This window comes from Rhinopithecus roxellana, chromosome 7 (assembly GCF_007565055.1).
Source record: "Rhinopithecus roxellana isolate Shanxi Qingling chromosome 7, ASM756505v1, whole genome shotgun sequence".
NCBI classification, from domain to species: domain Eukaryota; kingdom Metazoa; phylum Chordata; class Mammalia; order Primates; family Cercopithecidae; genus Rhinopithecus; species Rhinopithecus roxellana.
The window spans coordinates 70,002,070-70,029,070 of record NC_044555.1 but is presented as its reverse complement, the minus strand read 5'-3'; positions in this window follow the sequence as shown (position 1 = coordinate 70,029,070).

The window sequence follows — 27,001 nt, the reverse complement described above, 5'->3', positions numbered from 1 at the left end:
AGACGTACACAAGTAACAGATATCTTTAAAAGATTGTGGATTTCCTCTAAGTCAAGTTCTCAGGCACTTTGATCCTCATGTGTTTTGAACTTTGAACGAGTCCCCTATACCACTTGTCTAGCCATCATTATAATCATAATGGCACACTGAAGACTTGTGACGTATCAGGGACTGTTATATAACCCACCTAGTTCTTACAAACATCATGAGTAGGTAATTCTTGTTTTCCTTTTTTTTTTTCATTTATGCAGAATTATGTCAACAAAGCAATGCAACAGATGTACCTGAGTCAAAATCCTACCTTCTTCCTTCTACAGACCCTTTCTTGTTTTGAAATCAGGAAATGACTTTAAACTTACCTTCATTACTTGCTCCAGCCAAGACTTCTACTCAATCTCCTCTAGAACCATAACTATGTGAAAATGAACACACAAAAATAAACAGTAAAAACAAGTTACCAAGAGCGAATACTTTGAAAAATAACATAAATATATTATCCACAGTGAATTCTACTTTCATAAATCCCTGTACTTTGAGGGCCATTCACTCTCATCTTTATGCACACTCCCTTCTGAAAAAATGATTGCGTAATTCATATTTACAATATATCTTCTCCCTGCTCCATCATCTACCATGTCTCACTTTCTTACTTTGGTATTAGACATTTTTTTGGTCCCCATTCCTACTGAATGGTCTATTCCACAGCATTCAATGTTGCCCAGGCTGGAGTGCAGTGGCATGATCTTGATTCACTCTGACCTCCACCTCCTGGGTTCAAGGGATTCTCCCACCTCAGCCTCTTAAGTAGCTGGTACTACAGATGCCAGCCACCATGCCCAACTCATTTTTTGTATCTTAGTAGAGATAGGGTTTCACTATGTTGCCCAGGGTGGTCTCAAACTCCTGGTCTCAAGTGATCTGCCCATCTCAGCCTCTTGAAGTGCTGAGATTACAGGTGTGAGCCATCACACCCAGCCGCATTTAATGTTCTGACCTCTCTATGCTGCTGTGCTGTTGGCCTTTTAATATTATAAATTTCTTTTTAATATTATTTTTAACTGACAAATGAGAAAAAATACATTTAGTGATGGAGTTCAACACAGTGCTTTGATATGTGTGTACATTGTGAAATGATTAAATCAAGCTAATTAGCATAGCCATCATCTCACAGAGTGTATAATGTTTTATTGTGATGGGGACATTTAAAATCTACTCCTAGTAATTTTCAAGAATACAATACATTATTATTAACAATAGTCACCAATACTGCACAATAGATCTCCAGAAATTATTCACCCTATCTAACTTTGTATCATTCAACTAATATCCTTATAACTCTGTGTCCTTTAACCATTATAGTTGATAACTTGGTTTCCTTTAATCAATATCTTTGATAACTCTGTTTCCTTTAGCCAATACCCTTGATAACTCTGTATCCTTTAATCAATACCCTTGATAACTTTGTTTTCTTTAAGCAATATCCTTGATAACTCTGTTTTCTTTAACCAATGCCCTTGATAGCTCTGTATCCCTTAATCAATACCCTTGACAACTTTGTTTTCTTTAACCTATATCCTTGATAACTTTGTATCCTTTGACCAATATCCTTGATAATTTTGTTTCCTTTAACCAATCTCTCCCCATCATCTCCTCCCCTGCTCCAGCCCAGTAACTACCATTCTATTCTCTGCTTCTATGAATTTGATTTTTTTTCCCCCTTTAGATTCCACAAACAGGTGAGATCACAGGGCATTTGTCTTTCTGTGTTTGGCTTACTTCACTAAACATAATGTCCTAATATTTTCCAGTTCATCCATGTTTCTTGGTCTCTTAAACATCCTCTTCTCAACCACTAAGGGCAGCCTCATTGATTGGAGATGTGGCCAATGAAGAAAGTTTCCAAGCTATTCTACATCCTAGAACTGTGGCTATTTGGCAGTTTGTGTGCAAATCAACTCTGCATTCCTTTCTTGTGCATGAATAAGATGAAAGGCAGGGGAAAGGTAAAGCATGGTAAAACATGGCTGTGCTGCTTGGGGCTTAAATCACTCTCATTCTCCATTTTTCCAGGCAAAATTCTCCTTCTCTCCTATCTCTGTTATGTTCTTTTCACTTTTTACCCTTTTACAGGAAGATTCTGTAACTATTTCAAGGCAATTATACTTTCAGTGCCATTTTATTGCAATTTGCTAGAGATGGGTACATATGGTGATTTAAAATCTGAAACTACTCTGACCCTAGCTGTGTCTGGTCAGTGCAAGTGTTTCATAACGACATTCCAGTTGTTTTGGAATAATGCGTTGGGAGCAATTCATAAATCACAGGTTGCTTTAAGGCCACCTCTTCAGATAACAGCCTTCTTGAAATTGCATGAAAAAATATAGTATATTCGTCTCTTGGGTCAAGTTCTCGCCATGTGTTCGAAAATCATTTTGTGTTGCTTCTTATTCTAGCCAGCGAGGTTTTAAAGGAGGAGTAAACTGTGGAAGTTTGAGTATCCCAAATTACATTATTTTCATTTTTCTGTTTTTGTAGAATGGGAAACCATGTAATCATCCATTACAAAGTGTTTATGATATTTAAATTTCCAAAATAGTAAAACTTGATAGAAGTAATGGAAAATAGAAGCATTTGGCATTTTCCCATTGTGACAGTGCATGTAGAGGAGAAATTACAAAAATTGAATAAAAATCTCATTATCATCAATGATCTATATTTTTTCCTAAATAATCCTCTTCAGTGAAGAAAATATCTCCCATGCTAAGGGAAAAGAAAATGGGTGACAGGAAATCACAAATGAACATTCACCTTTACCTACCAACATGATTAGATTTGAAATACAGAAAATGTTTTCATTCAGTCCAGAATTCAAATTAGATTTTCATGGTAACCAGGAAACTCATTTTCAGTTTCGTTAGAATCTTAGTGGTATAGAAAGAGTCATTATTTCAAATAGAATTTCCTTGCAACTTATATGAATTTTGCGACTATTTTATCCAGAAAGAAAAATGCAATTAGAAAGGAACTTTAGAAGAAACAAAACAACATTTTTATTGGAGTTCCATAATTATATGTGTTCCTTGAAAATTCTGTGTGTATGAGAAGCGTGCAAAACGTTATTTATCTTCATCTGTGAAATGGGTTTAGTTTCCAGGCTTGAAGAGTTATAAACAGATTTTTCACCTACATGTAGGAAGATTTGTGAAAAGAGTGAAGTCAAGGGACAGTTCTTCTATGTTCAGAACTGTCCTGCGTCTTGTTGTAGGTGTTGTATTGCTGAGAAGACCCTGCCTTCCTTGCGACAACCACAATTGTCTCCACAGATTTCCAAAATGTTAAATGATTGTATGTGATATTTGATTTTTGAGAATGAGACATTGCGATCCTAAGCCATCCCCCCAAAGCTCAACAAATGCTGTTTGTAAGTTTCTACTCTGCCCAGCGACAACCTAAGTCTCAAAAAATAGTTGTTGGAAGAAGTTTGAAGAGGAGAAATGCATGTGTTGAAAGATTGCATGTGATAGTTGATGTTTTAGTGTAAGAACTCTTGATCCTAAGAATTCCCCTAATAGAAGCTGTGAATGAAAAAAAAAAAAAAAATGTAAATTTCTTTGAAGGCACAAGGGCTTCCAAGTCCTTCATAAACACAACACAGAAGATACAATTTGATACTGCTTTACCTAAAACAGAAATTTTAGTGCCTGCAGATACCAAAATTTCTTCTTCTCCTTGACATAAGAGTTAAAAAATATTGATCCCAGTTTAGCAAGAATACTAACTTTTTTGAGCACTAAAAGAGCTAATTCAAGGCTAATTCAGAAATAAGGAGTCTACATGACTACTCTTTTTAAGAGTTGGACTTAATATTAACAGTAAAACTTTTTAGTGTATATCACATGCAATCAGCAAAAGGTATTTGTTTATGCTGCAAAAATGTCAGTTTAAAGAACTGACTTTTTTTTCTCTCTGATTATGAAGATCTAGTAGGATTTTTAAAGAATATTATGTAGAAGCATGCAGTTGCATTTTAACAACTAGTCCTTAGTCTATCGTGACCACAATTCACTTAGCTCCAAACCTTCATACACATTTTGGATCATATGTATTAAATAGTGTAAACCACCAGCTTACAAAAAAATTAGAATAATAAAAGATGAAAAATGCGTAATGCCATGTTGCTTTCTCATTCATTACAGTTCACTCTACTGTCCCATCAATACAAAAAATTACATTTCTAAGAACATAATTTTATATCTTATTTGTCATTCTCATCATAAATGTCAAAAACAAGTTTAGTTACAATTTACACTTTTCAAATGGCCGCTCTAGTACTTTTGGCTGGAATAATAAAATAGTACATTTGGCTGAATTTTACTTTAGTAGAATTGACAGCATAATTATTTGATACAGAAATTCTCTTAATGGAATTTCTCTTAAGCCAATTAAAGAGGAAAGAATTTAGTTACAATAACACTATTCGTTACTCACCCATTAATTTAACGTGTTATGAACCCCAAAGACTTTCTTAAATAGCTTTTATGAGCCAAAACGATGTGATAACCTACAAATCCAACGGAAAGTTATTCTACAACTTGCATCTATAAGGAATGTAAGAGTCATTCTTTGGTACAGAATCTTTTGGGGTCCAATCATAAACAAGATCTCTGTATGTATATGTGTATGTGCACACACTCATACACCCATACTCATTCACACTCACACACACACACACATACATATGGAGAGAGACAGAGGTAGAGGAAACATCTTTATATTTCCTTAAAACATTAACAGATGTATCATCCTTCTGGGTGCGCACAAAATTTTACTTTTTTTTTTGCACTATGCCTCTGATCACAACTTCCTTCTGCAGGCAATACTGTTTCTTGTCACCAGTGTCAAAATTCCTCTCTTCCATGTTGCAGTTTAGTTGTCTGGAAATCTTCTGTGATTCCTATTGCAAACAGTGCCCCTCATTTTGAATTAGGAGGAAGCTTGTCGTCTGCAATTTCTATAAGACTTTGGCTTGTTGGATAATTAATTGTATACAAGTACTGCTATTAAGACATTAATACTATGCAGCCATAAAAAAAAAAATGAGGTCACGTCTTTTGCAGGAGCATGGATGGAGCCCGAGGCCACTATCCTTAGCAAACTAACCCCGGAACAAAAAACCAAATACCCTAAGCTCTCACTTATAAGTGGGGGCTAAATGAGAGCATATGGATAGAGGAGGAACAAAAGACACTGGGACCTACTTGACGGTGGAAGGTGGGAAGAGGGAGACAATCAGATAAAACAACTATGAGGTACAAGGCTTAGAACCTGGGTGATGAAAAAATCTGTACAGAAAGCCTCCGAGACATGAGTTTACTTACATGAGAAACATGCACATGTCCTTATGGACCTAAAATAAAAGTTTAAAAATACTAAGACATTATTTGATCTCAGCAATACTTTATAAACTAGCTTTAAATACAAGCTAATGATAGATAGATGATAGATAGATAGATGATAGATAGATAGATAGATAGATAGATAGATAGATAGATAGATAGATAGGTTAATATGGGACAACATTTAGAGCACTTGGACCTTAAAAACCTATTTGTTATGTTTTCTAGCTAAGATCTGTCCTTGTGTAAAAAGATAAGGCCTACATTTTAGAATTAATCTCAATATTACAAATATAATTTTCTAATGAGTGAAATGATTTTAGGTTACCCTGCCTATATTATATTCTATGAATATAATCACTAAAGTTATCATAGTATAATAACACAAAAATACAACCTATATAATGGAAGTTAGAATCTTGATTTGTAACATAAGTTTTAAGATGGTCTACTGTTGTCAAAATTAATTAAAAAAAAAAAATTACAAGGCCCAGGATGGCAGATCACCTGAGGTCAGGAGTTTGAGACCAGACCGACCAACATGGTGAAACCTGCCTCTACTAAAAATACAAAAATTAGCTGGGCATGGTGGTGGGCACCTGTAATCCCAGCTACTCAGGAAGCTGAGGCGAGATAATCGCTTGAACCGGGGAGGCAGAGATTGCAGTGAGCCGAGATCGTGCCATTGCACTCCAGCCTGGGCAACAAGAGCAAAACTCTGTTTAAAAAAAAAAAAATTCAGAGGTTTGATAATATTGAATTTCTGAACTTATAGCTCTATATAGCAAACACTAAATTCACATACATAACATTTAAATTTTACATGCCTTCTTAATGAAAATATTAGTATAGAGACATCATTAATCTAAATTTTATGTCTGATCCTGACATTAGCTAATTTTTTCAGTTTGCAAGTTACTTAGCCTTTCTGGATTTCAATTTTGTACCTAAAAAATGAATGGAATGTATTTAATGGAGTTTATTTTCCATATTTAAGAGTATATGATTAACATAAATATGTGTATCATCTGTATAAAATAATGCCTACTTTGTTTTCCTAATTTCACTTGGTGTTCTGCTATAAAAACTACAAATTTCATTTTTAAAGTCTTTTTCATTTTGTAAGATGCATAATATACAATATCTGGCATAATTCAGGAAATGATAACGTATATCAACTGGTTTAAAATTGTTTTATAACATTTGATTGTTTTCTGATGCACCCCATAAGAGAGACATATAATTCATGAAGCATAGATTATATGATAGGTTAATTGCATGGATTCTTTTGCAAAGCAAATTTAATTGCATAATTTTATAGTGAAATTGACAATGTCATTTGTACATCTCTTGAGTTGAAGTCATTTTGTTCAAAGAGGCTTCCTAAACAGAAATAAATAAATAAATAAATAAATAAATAATTAATTAACAAAAACTAAACCGAAATATTCTCATTAAAAAAAAAATCTTTGTATTTAGTCATTTGATGTTACAGGGTAGAGTTGTCATCTTCGATTTTCTCACTGCCAATTAATCTTTAGCTGTTTATTCCGATCTCTGAACTCATCTGTGTGAATTACCCACCATGTATTTCTTAAACATTTTTGGTACTTGTAGCTTCTTTGAGTGATAATCTTTAAAAGCAAAGCACGTCTAAAGTTAGAACACAGAACACACTAGACGCAAATCTTTACCTCTAACACAATAGGAAGTTTCACGTTTTAGAATTTTACTTCTAATGAAAAATGTGGGTGTTTCTCAGTTATGAGTAGAGTGCTCACATCAAAAGCTGCATTCCTTAGAAGAGGAAGAAAAATCATATTATTAGATTCTATATTCCCCAGCAGGCTTTTCTAATGTTCCTGAGAAAGGAAGTTTTATTTTACTTCCCTCTGGGAAATTTTTTTTAAAAAAGTAATTAAAAATATTTACCCTCGTTTGTTGCAAATGAACTTAGGAAAATTCTGATCATTCTATCATAAAAGTACCATAAAATTACAGATGCTGGTTCAGTGTGGATAAGAAATGTTGATATGCCACCCAGCTTTAAGAAAACTTGCTCACAAGCAATCCATGGATCTTTTGTGTAATAGAATATTCAATCCTCTTTACAAAAGATATGCTTCAAGATTAACACCCTTTTAGGAATTATAAGCTTCATAAAAGCACAGGATGTGAGGAAGGGAGAATACCTTAAAATGATCAGATTTAACTTTCAGGTTGAATGGATAGAGAAATTGATTACTGAAGAGTTTAACTTCCTTTACCCAACAATGCACATCAGGTATGGGCTAAGACTACAACATAAGAACTATTGTCTTTTTTTAAAAAAAAAGAACTATTGTCTGACCTTGAATTCAAAGCTCTTCCTGGAAGGTTTTATGTGAGCTTTGTATGATTTTATTCAGATTCTAGCCTTTACAACAGGCAATTCAATTAAACCAGCATTTCACAGGGCTCTGTGAGTATGAGTGATTGCTATTCACAAGGGGCTTTGGGAATGAATGGAAAAGACTTGAACCCAGATTTTCGCTGCAAGAGGCAATGTGATAAGTTCAGAATGGAGCAGCAGACCACTGGGTGGAAGATCACACAGTGGAGATAGGTTGATTTGGAGAAACAGCACGACAGACACAGCCCGTAAATGGTCTCCTTTAAGTGAAGGCTAGTGAGCAAGCAGTACTTTGAAACAAGAACAGTGTTCTTGATAGAGAAGGAGGAGTCCCAGTTGCAGAGATCATTTAATCTGTGGACAGAGATGGGAAAATGGGCTTCCATTAGTTAACCGTGAATGACCTGGTTTTGCCTTATGCATACAAAGAGTAATGAGGAAAAATGATGGAGATGAAAACTAGGTGAGAAAGATTGTTAAGAAGTTTAACCTAGTCTGTTAACTCTTTATTCTACACCTAACTCAGAAATAATGTGTATTAGTCTGTTCTCACACTGTTAATAAAGACATACCCAAGACTGGGCAATTATAAATGAAAGAGATTTAATTGGCTCACAGTTCCACAAAGCTGAGGAGGCCTCACAATCATGGTAGAAGGTAAGAAGGAGAAAGTCACATCTTACATGGTAGCAGGGAAGAGAGATAATTTGTGCAGAGGAACTCCTCTTTATAAAACCATCAGATCTTTTGAGACTTATTCACTATCATGACAACAGCACAGGAAAGACCTGCCCCCATGATTCAATTACCTCCCCTCCACCCCTGTCCCTCCCACCACACGTGGGAATTGTGGGAGCTACAATTCAAGATGAGATTTGGCTGGGGACACAGCCAAACCGTATCATAATGACTATGTAAACTATTGGTTAAGGCTCTTGAATCATTCCTGAGGATGAGCTTGACTACAGAATTTAGGATGAATGGAAGAAAATAAGGTGCAATCAGAGTGAGTTTATTTGAAGCACTGGGGAACTCTCTCTCTTTTCTAGATTTCTAAGTCATGATCTTATATTTACATGGCTCTAGAAGCTGGTGAACTATCTTAATATTGAAAACAGGAAGCTGGGAAGGGAGATAGAAATAAAAGCAACACAAACAACAACAAAAAACTATTGGCTTTTTAAATAAACTACATTGTCAACAAACCTGCTTGTTCAAAGAAATATTAAGCATCAAGATTTAAAAAATGAGACTTTCGTCCTATAAGAGCATCTAAACAAGAATCTATCTTTACCTTCAATGTAACAGAAATATAATTAGAGTCAAGTGTTAGGAATTGTTTTCCACAAAATGAATACTATAAAAATCCAAGTTAAATGTTTTATGCTTTAGTCAAATAAGAAAGATTAATTGAATGCTGAATGTGGTGGCTCACACCTGTAATCCCAGCACTTTGGGAGGCCGAGGTGGGTGGATCACTTGAGGTCAGGAGTTTGAGACCAGACTGGCCAACATGGTAAAAATCCATCTCTACTAAAAGTACAAAAAAAAAAAAAAAAAAAAAAAAAAAAAAAGATAAAAAAGAAAAGAAGAGAAAAGAAAAATTAGCCAGGTGTGGTGGCAGACACCTGTAATCCTAGCTAATTGGGAGGCTGAGGCAGGAGAATCACTTGAATCCATGAGGCAGAGGTTACAGTGAGCTGAGACCTTGTCACTGCACTCCAGCCTGGGTGACAGAGAGAGACTCTGTCTAAAAAGAAAAAAAAAAAGTTAAAAAAAGAATGCAATGGCTAATTTGTAGTAAATCATTCTCAGTGTTTTGTGTGTGACTGGATATCAGAGCTAATTATTTATATAATTCATATAATAAAATGTTTAAATATACTATACTGAATAGCTTGTATATCCTCTAGTTTATTATCCAAGATGTCTTCCTCTCATAGGTAACCAAATTCTTGAAATGCATACTTGCATTTATGTATGCATATGCACACGTATATATGTGTGCATGTATTCACACATACATATAGACATGCACATATATGTGTATATGTGTACAGGCATACATATGTATATGTATATGTACATGCATGTATAATTGCATATATCTATGCGTGGGTAAACACATGTGAAATGGAATGTGCATGTACTCTTGTTTACTTTATAAATTTTTTACTTTTAAAGGAACATTATACTCTATGTTCTCTTAGGAACTTTTTTACGGATTGACATGGTTATTCATGTGCATTTATGTTTGCAAGTAGTCATGTAGTAATGATAACTTATTTTCAGTGTTTTATAATACTCCATTATACAAGTAAAACATAGACTATGTATTCATTATTTCAGATGCATTGAGGTTCCTCTAGGTTTTGTGCCAGTCTCTAATGTTACTAAAATCATGTTTTTGCTACCTTTCCGGTACATATGACCAGAGATTTCTCATGAGTATATAACAAGGTCATAGTTTTGACAGGTGAATTCTTTGGGAATGCAGAAGGTGTTGGAATAATGCTTTTAAAGTGCTGAAGAAAATTTATGTTTTCTATAACCAGCAATAATATATTTGAAAGAGTGAATGGGAAACAAAGGTGCTCTTATATAAACACAGATGGAATTTTTCACTGGCAGACATCTATAAGAAAGGAAATAATAAAGAGAATTTTTGATAATAATTCTACATGGATATAGAAAAGCAGCAGAATACAAAGGAAAAGCAAAAGGCTAATAGATGCATATATGTCAACAACTATTAATTATAAAATAATAATTCTGGTGTTTTTGCACTTCAAATTTTATTGAAACTAAAAATGAAAGGAAGAGTAGCACCAAAAGAGGTAAAATAGGTAAATAAGTTTGGAGAGTGTGGGGTTTTAGCTGCATTGGGAAAATTGTAAATATAATATTTTATGTTAGAGATTTATACATCTAGGATGTGGGCTGTAATCTTTAGATTAACTATAGATCATTTCAAATCTACAAAATGTTAAAAGAAAACACAAATAAAATAATAAAAAGGTATCTATATAAAAGATGTCTAAAAAGTGGGAGCAAAACAATATAAATTAGATGAACCAAATAAAAAAGAAGTTATATGATTTTACAGACAGAAAACAAAACAAAACCTCATCAGCAATTACACTAAATATAAATGGACTAAGAACTTCAAGCAAAATATTTAGTTTGTCAATCTGGATTTAAAAAGAACAGCAACAAAAAGTAAGACATTATACTGATTGAAAAAGTGTGTTTTAAAAATAAAGGCACAGTTTGAAAGTAAAAGTGTAGGAAAACATATCATTAAATCCATAACCAAAAGCTAGTATCTAATAGGAAATTATGGTAATCCTGTATTTGTGTGCATCAAATTATGTAGCTCTGAAATATATACATAAGAAATATTAAAACAAAATTTGAAAGTCACAAGTGTACAATCCAATGAGAAAAGGTACATAAAGTGTTCAGAGTTGTTTAGCCACAAAAGAAGCAAATAACAAATGACCAATATGTTCATGGGAGTAATTCAACTTTTTATCACTGTATACTTTCCAAGGTGAGACAAAGTCACTGCAGTGTGCTGAAGGGAGACTGAAAAAAGCTAGATCTTCAGGTCAAGGAAGTAAAACATGAAAGTTCTTAGAAGAAAACAGAAAACAAGAACAGATAAACAGATCACTTCTCAGGAAGATAAACATGAACAGTTCTGGCAAAGATTTGTAATACATATGGTCTTATGATCAGACGTTTTTCACAACTGAATATTCTCTCTCTCTTTTTCTCTCTCCCTGTGTGTTTCTCTTTCCCTCGCTTCCTCTTTCTTTCTCTTTCTCCCATTCAGAAACAAAAGACAAATCTTTATAGAGGCAACATTATAAAGCCATATGTTAAGATGTATATGAATAAGAAACATATTTAAACAGATATATGTCTTCTATGAAAAATATATACATGTATGTATGTATATATACACACACATATGCACATATACTTATATGAATACAAGCAGATATTTGAACAAACATACGTCCACTATGAAAAATATAATGTATATACTTGCATATATACATTTGTGTGTGTGTGTGTGTACTCCTTTGCTCAATTCTAATTCTGAATGTCTCCACATGAGCTTCATTTGAATTTTAAAGAGCACATCACTCTAATGTAATAGTTGTTTAAAATAAATGATGAGAAAGTATGCAAAACAATAAAGGTGTCTTTGATGGTTTGGTGAGAATGCCTGCTTGTCTCCAGATGATTGAAATAAATAGGGAAATTTACTGTCATTTCCTAAGCAAATTTCCTCTCCTGCACTAAGCCTTAGGGATAGACTGATGCTGTGTAAAATACGTCTTTATTTTTTGTTAAGGCTTGGAAGCCTCTTAGGAATCTCACTTGCCTGTCCTGCACTGCCCACCACCTTGGCAGGGAGCCACAGTCCACCAAGAGAAGAACTGTTGTTTCTTCAAAGGATCTCAGAGCTATGTAGGCTTGCTTGACCTTAGAAGAACATCCTGTGGTTCCGGAATCCTGCCCTTCCTCCGTCCTTCAGTATATGCCACATATGCACTGGGTGATGGTCCAAGGGAAAAAAGTACTGGGAGCTGGTTGTCAATTTTCTGTATGGCTGTGGATGCTAGAGATGATAATTCTTCACACCTGTCTATGTGCTGTCATTCAAAATGTGCTGCATTAAGCTGTGTTTTCCGTAGCCCTAGCTGTGTCTCACTCCTTCACCACTTGCGGTTTTATGGCCAGTGTCCCCTCTTTCCTAAGAAAAGTTTATGTACAGTTTGCTTCAGATTTTTTTTTTCTTTTTTGCAATCTCTGCTCTCCAATAGGTTTAGCAAAGCTATCATGATAGAAGTGATCAACTTGGAAGAACAAATGGCTTACACAATTTTCTTTTCTTTTCTTTTCTTTTTTGAGGCGAAGTCTCGCTCTGTCGCCCGGGCTGGAGTGCTGTGGCCGGATCTCAGCTCACTGCAAGCTCCGCCTCCTGGGTTTACGCCATTCTCCTGCCTCAGCCTCCCGAGTAGCTGGGACTACAGGCGCCCGCCACCTCGCCCGGCTAGTTTTTTGTATTTTTTAGTAGAGACGGGGTTTCACCGTGTTAGCCAGGATGGTCTCGATCTCCTGACCTCGTGATCCGCCCGTCTCGGCCTCCCAAAGTGCTGGGATTACAGGCTTGAGCCACCGCGCCCGGCCCACACAATTTTCTATCTGAATAGGAGTCATCACTTCTGCAAGAGACATTAAATAAAAATATGTAACAAAATTTCTGTATATGCGATAATTGTGTGTATGTATGTATGTATCTGTTTCTATGTATGTGTGTGTGCTTTTCACTGTGTTTAAAGGTGTTAGAGGTGCTAAATACTTGGATAAAATCAATTTTGAATTTTGACTCAGTCAGTGCTCTTGAGCTAGTTCCAAAATTTCTCTAAACATAATTAATTTCAATCTGCTCAATATATAGTCATTTTCAGAGATCTGCTGAGAGTTTAATATTTCATTTACTGGCATTTGGAGAGGATCTAGCTAATAGTAAGTCATCACATCAGTTTAGCTATAATTATAACCTATGCTTATCATGGTAATCAAACACAATAGCTTTATTCATAAAGTTGAGATCATCATCCTATATGTAACATTCCAGATGTAATCCCAACAGAACAAAATTACTCAAATGTGAAAAATAACTCTTAAAAGTAATATGTTTTCAAGAGCAGACACAGTTTTCGGGTGTCTTTATTGTAGACTAAGTAGAATACAGTGTTACAAAAGGCATTATAGATAGAATAAACTCACAACTTAAAGCTTTGAAACTGGGCTGACCCCAATTAAGATTAACCCTTTTATAGAGAGAAAAATCTGGATGCCTGCCATAATTTCTTGAAATTCCAAATCTTTACAACATTGCAATTATTTTTACACACACACATGCACAAATGTGAGGTGTTTTACCTACTGAAAGTAGTCTCATAATTTATATGATTCTCTCTTGATTCAAAATTACTTAATGTCTGTTATATTTTCTATCCAAAATTTGAGACATCAGGGAAATTGCATAACAGCAAAATAAATATTCTTTCTTTCTTTCTTTCTTTCTTTCTTTCTTTCTTTCTTTCTTTCTTTCTTTCTTTCTTTCTTTCTTTCTTTCTTTCTTTCTTTCTTTTTTTTTTTTTTTTTTGATGGAGTCTTGCTCTGTCGCCCAGGCTGGAATGTAGTGGCACAATCTCGGCTCACTGCAACATCTTCCTCCCTGGTTCAAGCGATTCTCCTGCCTCGATCTCCCGAGTAGCTGGGAGTACAGGCATGTGCTACCATGCCCGGCTAGTTTTTTGTATTTTTAGTAGAGACAGGGTTTCACTGTGTTAGCCAGGATGGTCTCGATCTGCTGATCTTGCGATCCGCCTGCCTCAGCCTCCCAAAGTGCTGAGATTACAGGCGTGAGCCACCACGCCCAGCCAATAAATATTCTTTCTTTAATATCAAGCCCTAGAGGTTAATGAAATTTGTGATAGAGTTTGAGATAGACACAAAGTCGGTGAATCTGAATAATACATTAATTCTTGCAGTGGAAACTTTACTATAATGTAGAATTTTAAAAAATGATGTTTAAATAATTGTAGTTATTTTTATTTTGTTATTTCATTTAATCTTCTTGATAACTGGGAAGGGATAATGGTTGCACTCTGTTGAATGAGCATGTTGGAAATTGAAAGTGTTGCCATCAGGTTTATCTAATTCTATCTGATTTTGTGGGAAAAAAAAATATTGTTACATGGGCACTTAACACTAAGCCCTTCAAATTATATGGAAAATGTATGCATGTTCAAAAGTACATTTTGGTAGAGAGATAATATATAGGTTTCTTCTCACAGGGAATCTTAACACTCTCTCCCTGTGATGGTTAATACTGAGCGTCATCTTGGTTGGATTGAAGGAGGAAAAGTATTGTTCCTGGGTGTGTCTGTGAGGATGTTGCCAAAAAAGATTAACATTTGAGTCAGTGGCTGGAAAGGCAGACCCACCCTTAATCTGGGTGGGCACCATCTAATCAGCTGCCAGCTTGACCAGAATATAAACCAGGCAGAAAAATGGGAACAGACTAGACTGGATTAGCCTCCCAGCCTACATCTTTCTACCATGCAGGATGCTTCCTGCCCTTGAACATCAAACTCCAAGGTCTTCAGCTTTGGGACTCAGACTGGCTTCCTTGTTCCTCATTGCAGATGGCCTGTTGTAGGAACTTGTGATAGTGTGAGTTAATATCCTCAATAAACTTTTATATATATATATAAAATACAATATATATATTTACATACATTATATATAATATATATAAAATATTATATATATAATATATATATATATAACCCTCCCAAATATTAATGTTTAATAGCCTATGGCATCTTACAAATTTTTCTTTGTGTAAGAGGATCTAGTAGTAGGCCATATTGAATGAACTTAATTTTGAGACCATCTTACCAAAAAAACAACAAAAGATAGTCGAACTTTAAAGGTCTACTAGAAGGCAAGGTTTTACTTTTCTTTTTTAAGGAACTCTGTAATCATATATTCACTAAACAAAATATAGCATTTTAACCAATCTGATGTTAAGAAAATGGAAGCAATACAATATCCCATGGTGAAACAGGGTTATATTCCATTATATTTCTATGGCTACCTTTTTAAAACTTCACAGGGGAATATTAATATCGATTTGCAGCTGTATTGGCCTCTCTTTGTGGCACGGGATATTTTTGGGACTTTCAATTTGTTCTTAAATTTTATATCTGTATTCCAGTACAGTTTTGGAAGCCTGCATTGAGTACAAGCCACACCATCCAATTATCATTCCTTATGAAATGCAACACTACCTGTGCACGCACAAGTACCATGAGCAAAGCCAAATTAGTATGACATAAATAGACTCAAAAGGACTCTAGCAATCTTTTTTTCCATGGTAGTACCTACTGTTGGCTTCACAACCTCCCAGAGATTGCATATGGAGGCATACGATCTTTTACTTTATTTTTTAAGGCATCAACATTTATATTGAAGTCCATTTTCTTAAAAAGAAATAGTTCTATGACTTCTAAATGAAAAAACACTTTTTACTCTTACTTTTGGTATAATGAACTCTAACCAATACTGGTCTAAAATCCAACATTTTAAATGGTTGGTTTCTTCAAGTATGAAACTTCATCAACCATGTATTTTACTGTGGGTGATTGGGATAGAGAAGTCCAGATGTTTCCTCCGACTTTTTAATCTAGGAAAACAGAGCAAAACAATATTAAAAAATCTTCTGTCTCTTTAAGCTACTGAAAATAGAGACTATTTTGTGTGTGCATGTGTCCCTGGAAGCTTGGTGTGGGTAGTTTCTGGACAATAAGATGCTGGCAGAAAGGCTGTGTGAAGCCCCAGGGAAGCTCTTGAAGGGTTCTGTGTGCAATCCACTCTGTATCAGCCATTTCCTTCCTGGCAAGAATATAGGCATGTTAGCGAGCATCTTACATCATGTATGAAGACAATTACAGTGTTGCAGTTTTGCCAATGCACCACAATGCAGCAGTCTCTCATGAGGTATCACCCAGAGTTATTTGTCTCATGGCAAAGAAAATTAAGAAGTGTGGACACAAAGGGTGAGGTTGGACAAAAGTTTAATGAGCAAAAGAAGAAAGCTCTCCACAGCAGAGAGGGAGTCCTGAGTGGGTTGCCCACTATGAGGCTGGGGTCTGGGATTTTTTTTTTTTTTTTTTTTTTTTTTTTGAGACGGAGTCTTGCTCTGTCACCCAGGCTAGAGTGCAGTGGCATGATCTCAACTCACTACAACCTCCGCCTCTTGGGTTCAAGCTATTCTCCTGCCTCAGCCTCCCGAGCAGCTGGGATTACAGGCACATGTCACCATGCCTGGCTAAGTTTTGTATTTTTAGTAGAGGCGGGGTTTAACCATGTTAGCCAGGCTGGTCTTGATCTCTTGACTTCGTGATCCGCCTGCCTGGGCCTCCCAAAGTGCTGGGATTATAGGCGTGAGCCACTGCACCTGGCTGGAGTCTGGGGTTTGTATGGACTGGGAAGGTAAGGAATGCGCTGATTGGCCTTGGAGAAAGCATTACTCAGCTTGGCCCGGGAGTAATCAGCAGCTGAAGTAATGACTCATAGAGGCTGTTCAGCTTGGCCTGGGACTTTGGCCGGGGACCAGTCGGGAGCTGAAGTGAAAGCTTAGCAGGAACTTGGCCTGGGACCAATCAGAGGCTACAGTGATGATTCATGGAGGCTTGTCTCACAGTCCAAAGCATGTTCAAAAAAGTAAAGGGAAGTGCTTACCAGAACCCGCTGGAGCCACTGTGTATAGGCCTACCAAAGGAGAAGAGACTACTTCCTGTAAGCCTGCTGGTTATACAAAGGACAAAGGCGTTTCTATGTTGCATCTTTTTCCCTTATCAGTGTAGCTGGGGGCGTGTCTTAGGCACAAAGATCAAAGGCATTTCCATGTTGGGCCTCATTCCTTTATCTGAGTGGGCCAGAGATTTCTGCAAGTTTCCTTACCTGTGCCTGCAGCCTGGTTTTACAGGCTGTTTCTCTGTTTAAAGGAGTTTTACCAAGGACCCACCCTAACTACTTTTCTCTCTCAACAGCTCAAGTTAAAGCTGGACAGCAATTCAGGAGAAAGCTGGATTCCAATGCCATGAATCTCCCACCTAAGTCTTGGAAACTTGCATAAGAAATAAAAGTCTTCTTATTTTATTTAAGGCATGTGTTCTTGGCAACTGCTAATTAGTGAAAACTATTCTTAAGGTTTCCAAATCTTTTTTTCAACGTCTTAGCACATACAGTCAATGATAACATTTCTTCACCCCAAATGGTATAAACTGATGAGGTTATGAATGTTCTCAGGCTTCTGGGATAGAGCCGATAGCCATACTACTCCTTGGCTTGTCATTACTAATATTCAAAGACTAAATAATCAATAACAAAGAGGATACATGACTCCCAGTGTGGCATGAATAGTGCTGAGGAAGCTATGTTCCAACTAATAGGATAGCTGTTATGAGAAATTACACACATATCAGTTAAGTTCTATAACCTTCATTAATTAGCAAAACCAAGATTGGAAAAATAGTCTGGATCTACATAAGGATAAATGTTGTTTTTGAATAACAGAAACATATTGAATAACTTTGACCAAGAGGCAAGGATGTTACAAAAAAATTATTTTAGGAATATTAAAGTCCTAATAGCATGAAGAAAGTATTTAAGGTGAGAAAGAATGAAGACTGTTGTGGGAGAATAGACAATAAGCATCAAGTGTCTAAATTAAAGCAGATATAAAAATGAAAGAAGAGATTTGAAAGACACTGCAAAGACGTTTTGATGGATAGGTTGTAAAAAGTGGCCAAGTTTTAAATGTTCATGTTTTATTCATGAATTACTAGGAACATGAGTATAGCATTAAAAAACAAACAGTAAATACAAGGAAAATAGCTTGTTTAGAAGATAATGACTTCATTTAGAATCACTATTTTGAGATGATTTCAAAATTGTAGTATATCAAGAATGTCAATGGAAAGACATAAGTTCTCAAAGAACCAATGAATATTAATATATGTATTTTCACAGAGGCGAGAGTCAAAAGCACTAGAGAAAATTGAACACCAGAATCATGATTTCTTTGTTTTTTTCTTATATTACTTTGCTATAATTAACTGAAACTTCATAGAGAAAGCTCCACTTGAGCTGGTCCACTTAGACAGATATCGATAGAACTACATAAACTAAAGAGATGGTATGTATTTATATGTATGAGGAGATAGATGCCATGGGAAGATAGATAATTAATAGATAGATAGATTGATAGGTAGATAGATAAAGTGGATAGATAGACGATAGATCAATAGATAGATGTATAGATATGACAGATGAATAGATTGAAAATGGATAGATAGCAAGAAACATAAATAGATGGGTAGATAGGTAGATTAATAGATGATAGATGGTGATAGATGATAGATAGATAGATAGATAGATAGATAGATAGATAGATAGATACATAAGAAAGGTAAGTGGATAGCTGGATAAATGAAAGAAAGAAACATAGATGAAATAGATGGATAGATAGATGATAGACAGATTTGGATAGACAGATTAGGATAAATAACAGATTCGTATAGTAAGTACAGATAAATTCGGATGATAGATGGACAGATAGATTCAGATAGATAATGGATAGATGATAGATAGATAGATAGGAGATAGATAGATAGATAGATAGATAGATAGATAGATAGATAGATAGGATGGATGATTGGATAGATTCAGATTTATTTGGTAGATGACAGGTAGATAGCTAGATAGCTAGCTAGATAGAGACAGATGAGCAAATAGATTGACAGCATACATAGGCAGATAGATAGGAATATGACAGGTAGAAGATGGAAAAGAATGTTAGATGTAGAGAATTAGATAAACAGCCTGAAGGAATGGACAGATCTCCAAATAAGAAGGTGAGTTACATCTCCAGGTTGACTGAACCAAAGTGCCATTTTCTAGATGTGGAGGTTTCAGGTCTCTGCTGTTGTTGTAGGTAAACAAGCTTATGGAAACATGAGGTTATGCAAAGGTAGTTTTAGTTTTCTAATTTTTTAAATCATATACACTCTTTTAAGAGAGTAATCAGTCATGACCACCTCAGAGGTTTCTCCATCTGTGCCTATTCTCTGTATTACAGTTTGGATCTTCATTCTCCAGGTTCTACAAGTTTGAGAACAACTGTAAAGGAGATTCTAACTTCCAACCTCACAGGCATTTGTTCCTCAGGTGGGGTATTTTTGTAATATTTTGATAATTATTTGAATAGATGGAGTCTAGAAATGCTCCTTTAGTCTTTCCAACAATTTTGTAAACAACAGATACCCTGCAGTAATTTCCTTCCTCCTTAAAATATTAAACTGTAACATATTTGTTGCTGTAAATTTTAATAACACGATATTTGTTATTGGTTACCTGTGCAGAAAACATATTTAAGGGCGCCCATGTGGAATATATTATCTGAGCTTTTAGCATTTGAAGGCTTTGCTGGGCTCGTAACCTTTGGATATAAAGGAATACTTGAATTTCAAGACAACTAGTAGCAAAACAGTTATTTGTTGAAAGAGTACAGTTGAAGATTTTTGTATCATGGACTTATATAAAACAATGCACACCAAAAATTGGATATGCAATTACTTGCAAATGCTTGTAGGAAATTATGCTCCGAAAGCATTCATTCTGGAAAGTCTTATTGTGCTTATCTGAAAAGAAAGGGCAATATTGCTGGGAAAATGTAGTCAAAATGGCATACACAGCAAAATTAAAGGCATGAGATTTTATGAACATCTGTAAGGCAGTAAATTTGAAACGAAGGTAAAATATTCTCAGAAATATATAACTTTTAACGTTTATACCAAATATAAACAAAATTTGACTGGATCTGCAACCTTTAAAATAGTTGACTTGTAATTTAAAATGTTCTTGCTGTGGCTGTAACATTATACTATTAAGCCCAGCTGAAACATTCAAGCTACACTTACCTTTAAAATTATAGAAACTCCTCCACAAAATAGAAATTGGGCAACCCACCACAATTTCATGATTCTAGTGAAAGCTTTTGGCCTGCATACACCAGAATTTTATGCTTAAGAAAATTATAGATCAGTCTCATTTTGACTGTACTTTGAGAGTGGTAAGTAAAATGTTAAATCACTGAAACCAACAGTGTGTGAAGTTAAGGTTATGACATAAATGGCTGCTTCATCTGTACAAAATAGTTGTACTGCAGAGGTCTTCCTTTCCATTTTGCCTTTTACAAAATTGTTCAGTTCTCACTTTCATTTTTTTTTTTTTTTTTTACATTATATGGTTTTCTAGGTATGAAAATGCACTCCAGTATTATCACCTTGCAGGAGCTATGAGATTTTTTGCCCTCAGTCACAGATGGTTTATTTACCTTACCTCACCATTGAAGCTAGTCATTAAGAATTTCTAATTACCTGGGGAGTTCCATGCCAATCCCTCCGCTTTGTCAGTGATAAAATCTGCAGCTCTCTCATCCCCACACCAGAAGCAGAAGATAAATGGTGAGAGATGCAACAAAGAAATATTTTAAAATGTAAACTGTGGTCTAAGCCAAAGCACAGAATACTATGTAGTCATTAAAAGATACACTTTAAAGAATTCATGACTCTGTTACAGAAGCAGAATATAAAGTAGCCGGTACAATTTGCTCTCTCATTCTCGCTGTCATCTGAAAAAAACTCTCTCCTTTTTTTACTTTCTTTCTTTTTTTAAAGAAGGATCTTGCTCTGTCAACCAGACTAGAGTACAGTGGCATGATCACAGCTCACTGCAGTCTTGACCTTCAGAGTCCAAGTGACCCTCCCACCTTAGCCTCCCAAGTATCTGGGACTACAGGGATGGACCACCACACCTAACTAAATATTTAATTTTTTTGTGGAGATGGGGTCTGGCTATGTTGCCCAGTCTGTTCTCGGATGATCTTCCTGCTTCAGCCTCTCAAAGTGCTGGGATTACAGGTGTGAGCTACAGGTGTGTCCACCCTCCTCCTCTTTTCAGAGATCTTTCTATGCACACATGAACAGGAATTGTCTCCAGGTAGTGAGATGTGAGGTAAGTATGATTTTTCTATTTATATTTCCCTAAATTTAAAAATGTTCTGAAATGTAACAGTATTTCAAAGTGTGTTATAACATATAACGATAATATTCACATTAGAAAATGCTTCAGTTCATTCCCAATGAAATATTAGAGTTGACCCTACCAATATGGTAGTTGATATGGTGAGACTTTGTGTACCCACCCAAATCTCATCTTGAATTATAATCTCCATAATCCCTACAATCTTCATGTGTCAAGGAAGAGACCGGGTGGAGGTAATTGAATCATGGGTGCAGTTTCCCCCATGCTGTTCTCTTGATAATGAGTGAGTTCTCACGAGACCTGATGGTTTTGTAAGTGTTTGGTAGTTCCTCCTATGTTCATTCTCCTTCCTGCCGCCTTGTGAAGAAGGTAAGCTTCCCCTTTGTCTTCCACCATAATTGTAAGTTTCCTAAGGCCTCCCTAGTCATGCTGAACTGTGAGTCAATTAAATCTCTTTCTCTTATATATTACTCAGTCTTTGGGCAGTTCTTTATAGCACCACTAATGCAATGGTAAAGTTGAACTTTTTGGTGATTTCCTAAACAAGCTTTATTTCATGCTAAATTATTTTCCTTAATCTCTTTAGTCAATCAAATACTTCACCGATATATTTATGTACTTATTTAACCAAACTCTTTAGAAGTTTCTGAGCTATGAAGACATTAATTACATCTACTCAGAATAGCAATGACTTTGTCTGAATTTGATTTTAGTATCACATGGAACGGAGGATGGTCAGTGAGTCTAACAAAACGCAGGCTTCATCCGACACTTGGAATCTGACAGTCACTCTATTCTAATTATGGCATGACTGCTGTATGAGGTTTTTCATCCTTTGAGTAGTATAAGCTGCAATTAGCTGTGTTTTAGAATGTCTTAAAACACTTTGCCAGTCATGGAGTGATACTGCTGTTATTTGTGAAGCATTCATTTCATTGTTGTGTAAATAAACGAAGACTACTGAAAGGACAAAGAGAGATCGTTTATTCCAGGTTTGCTAGAGCAAGAGAAGCACCCACCATCACTTGCATATGGTATTCAAAGGCAGGCAGAGAAGGCGGAAAGTTTTACAGTGTGAAAACGAAAGGGCCCCGGTGTGCCCTAATTGGAGGCTGTTGGTGTTGGGAAGCCCTAGGTGGCTCACTAGAAAATGAAGCATCCTGTGTGATTGGTTGGAGATGCGTATCTGGCTTTCTGTGTTTTCATCCTGCTTGAGGAGCAGGGGAGAAAACTAGGGAAGCTGTCAGTCATTAATCAAGCCCTGGTGGTTCGGGGCTGCTACAGAGATGAGGGTTAAAATCAGCTCCTCAGAAATGGATGATGTTGAACTTTGCGGACTGATCACTGCAGATTGTGCTTCAGAATTCTTTTTTATATATGGTCAGGACATTGTCTGAATATTCAGTGTCTTCATTTTAAAGTGCAAAGTTCCACTGATGTAGGAAGGAGACATGTACACTGCAATGTGCTTTGAGTGGCATCATCACAACACAGCTATGAAACATTGGCATTCTTTCTGGGACTGTGTTTAATAGTCAGGACTGAGATATTAATATGGAATCATTTCATGGCCACACGCTCCAGTTATCTATCTCCAAATATAATACTGGGTCTGCTTATATCAGACATGATTTGGATGCTTAGAGAATTACAGATTTCTGGCCCTAATATTGGAAGGGTTCCATCATACTTGCATACCTCCACGTATTACTATATAAACTGCTTGAGACGCAATGCTATTATGAACTAGGCTCTAAAATTCAGCTATTAATACTAGTTCCTCAAATATAATTCTACTATTTACTAGGAGGTAGATTTTCCAAATTTTTTTTTCTTTTTTCTTTTTATTTTTTGAGTCAGAGTCTCGCTTTGCCACCCAGGCTGTAGTGCAGTGGCGCAGTCTTGGCTCACGGCAACCTCCACCTCCTGGGTTCAAGTGATTCTCCTGCCTCAGCCTCCGGAGTAGCTAGGATTACTGGTGCACACCATCATGCCCAGATAATTTGTATGTTTTTATTAGAAATGGGGCTTCACCATGTTGACCAAACTGGTCTTGAACTCCTGACCTCAAGTGATCAACCTGACTCAGCCTCCCAAAGTGATGGGATTACAGGCATGAGCCACCTTGCCCAGCCTTCTTCTTAAATGTTTTAAAACTGTCTTAGGATCTATCCCCTGTTATGAAAAATGGAGAAAATAATACTACTTACTTTTTTAGAATCCTTTTGAGGATTAAATGATATATGTGTTATAATTAGAATCTTTTGAGAATTCAATATTGTAAAATGCTGAATTTCATTTTCACAAAGGGAAAATGCAATATAGTTATAAGAAAAGTTCCTTTTAAAATATATTATTGATTATTGGTTAAAAACAAAAGACTCAATGTAGAAAAATTGAAAAGCATGGGAAAATAAAACTAAGCAACATATTCATTTGTAACACATAACATAGTATTTAGCCATTGCTAATATTTCACCACATTTTCTTTCATATATTTCTGTCTACATGGAGACACACACATACAATTGTAGATAACACTGCAGGAAGATGGTCCTGTATCATATCCACTAGCCATGCAAGTCTTTTGTCTCTCTACGTAGAATCAGTTTCCATCCAAGGCTGTTTAAAAAAAAAAATCAGATTCCATTGTCATTCAAGTGAAAATCGACTCCTTTAAGACAAATACACCACACTGCTAGAAGATAGAGCTAAAATATGGATGACTAAGATAAAATAGGAATGAATGAAGCCAACATCTTTGTTACACAGTCTCTCTCTCTCTTTTTGCATGCACGTGTGTGTGTGTGTGTGTGTGTGTGCGCGCGCGCGTGTGTCTTTCTCTTTGCTTTACTTCTTCTTTTGGTTTTTACCAATTAGTACTTCATGATCGACTCTTCGCTTCTACTTTGGAAGTCATATGGCATCGAAAGAAACTTCTTGGGGAAGACTATCAGGACAACTTGCTCACAAGTTCATCTATTTTTGGCCAAAGAGGACAGCACCCATCACATGAGGTCTAGCTCAGGTCACGAAGGAAGGAGAGATACTTCTAGTCCACGATCTAGAAAGTGTGAAGATGGCTTTGTATAAAACAGAATCCATACTATTCATTTCTTCCTGAGGTTCTAGTCATTTGGTCCCAGCCATGGTTGGATTTCATCAACTCAGACGTTGGTCATGTCATTTTTTTTTTTTTAGTTCTGACAATTAATTATGTGTTAATTATTATGTGTTGATTGTTTTGTTTCAATCAGCAAAATTTCCAATGTATGGGTCATATTCTGAGTATAGGCAGTTCTATTTTGGCTTTAGACCATTAGAGTAACACCCTAGTTAATATCACTAGCTTAGATTATTTTAGATCCCAAGGCAGAGGCTATTCGTTCTCTTTGGAAGCCTAAAGAACATGAAGAGGGAATGACCGACCAAGCTCTGTTACTCATGGGGAGACATGAAACAAACTTTATTATTCCAAAGAAATGAAGCATGAAGTGGAGAAGTGAAAAGACAGAGAAAAAATCACCAGCTCTATCAGGTATAGCTGGTTAAATGATTGTTGAGAAAAGAAAAAACAGTATGAATCAAACAGGAAATTGATGGTGTTTGTAAGGAATGAATGATGCATTGTCAATGTTTGTAGACATGACATCTATTTTCTCTCCAGCCCCATCTCTTAAAGTACTCCAGTAAGTTCATCCTATCTCCACAATCTGGAAGAATTCCAATCCATTCATGGGGATAATGATTTATAACAGAATATATTTGACCAGAAAGATGAATATCAAGTGAGCACAGTGGCTCATGTCTGTAATTCCAGCTCTTTGGGAGGCCGAAGTGGGCTGATCACTTTAGGTAAAGAGTTAGAGACCAGCCTGGCCAAAATGGTGAAACCCCATCTCTACTAAAAATACAAAAATTAGGTGGGCAGGGTTGCACGTGCCTGTAACCCCAGCTACTTGGGGGGCTGAGGCAGGAGAATTGCTTGAACCTGGGTGGTGGAGGTTGCAGTGCGCCAAGATCACACCACTGCACTACAGCCTGGACAACAGAGCAAGACTGCATCTCAAAAAACAAAAAACAAACAAACAAAAAAAAGAAAGGTGAGTATCAGTTTTTGGTCAAAACTGTAGAATCTGCAAAGAGATTAACAGAGTGATAGAAAGATCTCCTTGCTCAAATTCAGACAAGGGACTTGAATCTTTTCTACGAGTAAGGTGAAGTGACCTGGGCGCTATGTGCAACATTTCCTAGGAATCTAGTGCTCAACAACAAAGATCATCATGGAAGAAAGAGAAGATATTCTGAATGACTAAAAGATGACCAGGGGGCTGGGCATGCTGGCTCACACCTGTAATCCCAGTGCTTTGGGAGGCTCAGGTAGGAGGACCCCTTGAGGCTAGAAGTTTAAGGCCAGCCTGGGCAACATAGGGAGACCCTATCTCTACAAAAATAAAAATTAAAATTAAGAAAAAAGAAAGTTAGGCAAATGCAGTGGTGTACCCCTGCAGTTCCAGCTACTCAAGAGGCTAAGGAGGGAGAATTTCTGGAGCCCCAGAGTTGGAGGATGCAGTAAGCCCTGATCATGCCACTGCACTCCAGCCTGGGTAACATAGTGAAAACTTGTGATGTGGTTTGACTGTGTACTCACCCAAATCTCATCTTTAATTATAGCTCCCATAATCCCCATGTGTCATCAGAGGGACCTGGTGGGAGGTAATGGAATGGTGGGGGTGGGTTTTCCCCAGGCTGTTCTCATGATAGTGCATAAGTCTCATGAGATCTGATGCTTTTATAAAGGGCAGTTCCCCTGCACATGCTCTCTTGCCTGCTATCATGTAAGACGTGCCTTGCTCCTTCTTCACCTTCCACCATGATTGCCAGTCCTTGCCAGCCATGTGGAGCCGTGAGTCTGTTAAACCTCTTTTTATTTAAAAGTTACCCAGCCTTGGGTATTTCTTCATAGCAGTAAGAAAATGGAATAACACACTGTCTCCAAGAAGGAAAGCAGAGGGAGAAAGAAAAGAAAGAAGAAGAAAGAAAGAAAGAAGAAAGGAAGAAGAAAGAAAGACAAGAAAGAAAGAAAGAAAGAAGAAAGAAAGAAAGAAAGAAAAGAAAGAAAGAAAGAAAAAGAAAGGAAAGAAAGAGAAGAAGAAAGAAAGGAAGAAAGAAAGAAAGAAAGAAGAAAGAAAAAAGAAAGAGAAAGAAAAGAAAGAAAAGAGAGAGAGGAGAGAGAGAGAAAGAAAGGAAGGAAGGAAAGAAAGAAAGGAAGGAAGGAAAGAAAGAAAGAAGGAAGGAAGGAAGGAAGGAAGGAGGGAGGGAGGGAAGATGGAAGGAAGGAAGAGAGGGAGGGAGGGAAGGAAAGGAATGGAGGAAGGAAGGAAGGAAGGAAGGAAGGAAGGAAGGAAGGAAGGAAGGAAGGAAGGAAGGAAGGAAGGAAGGAAGGAGAGAAAAGGAATAGAGGAAGGAAGGAAGGAAGGAAAGAAGGAAAGAAGGAAGGAAGGAAAGA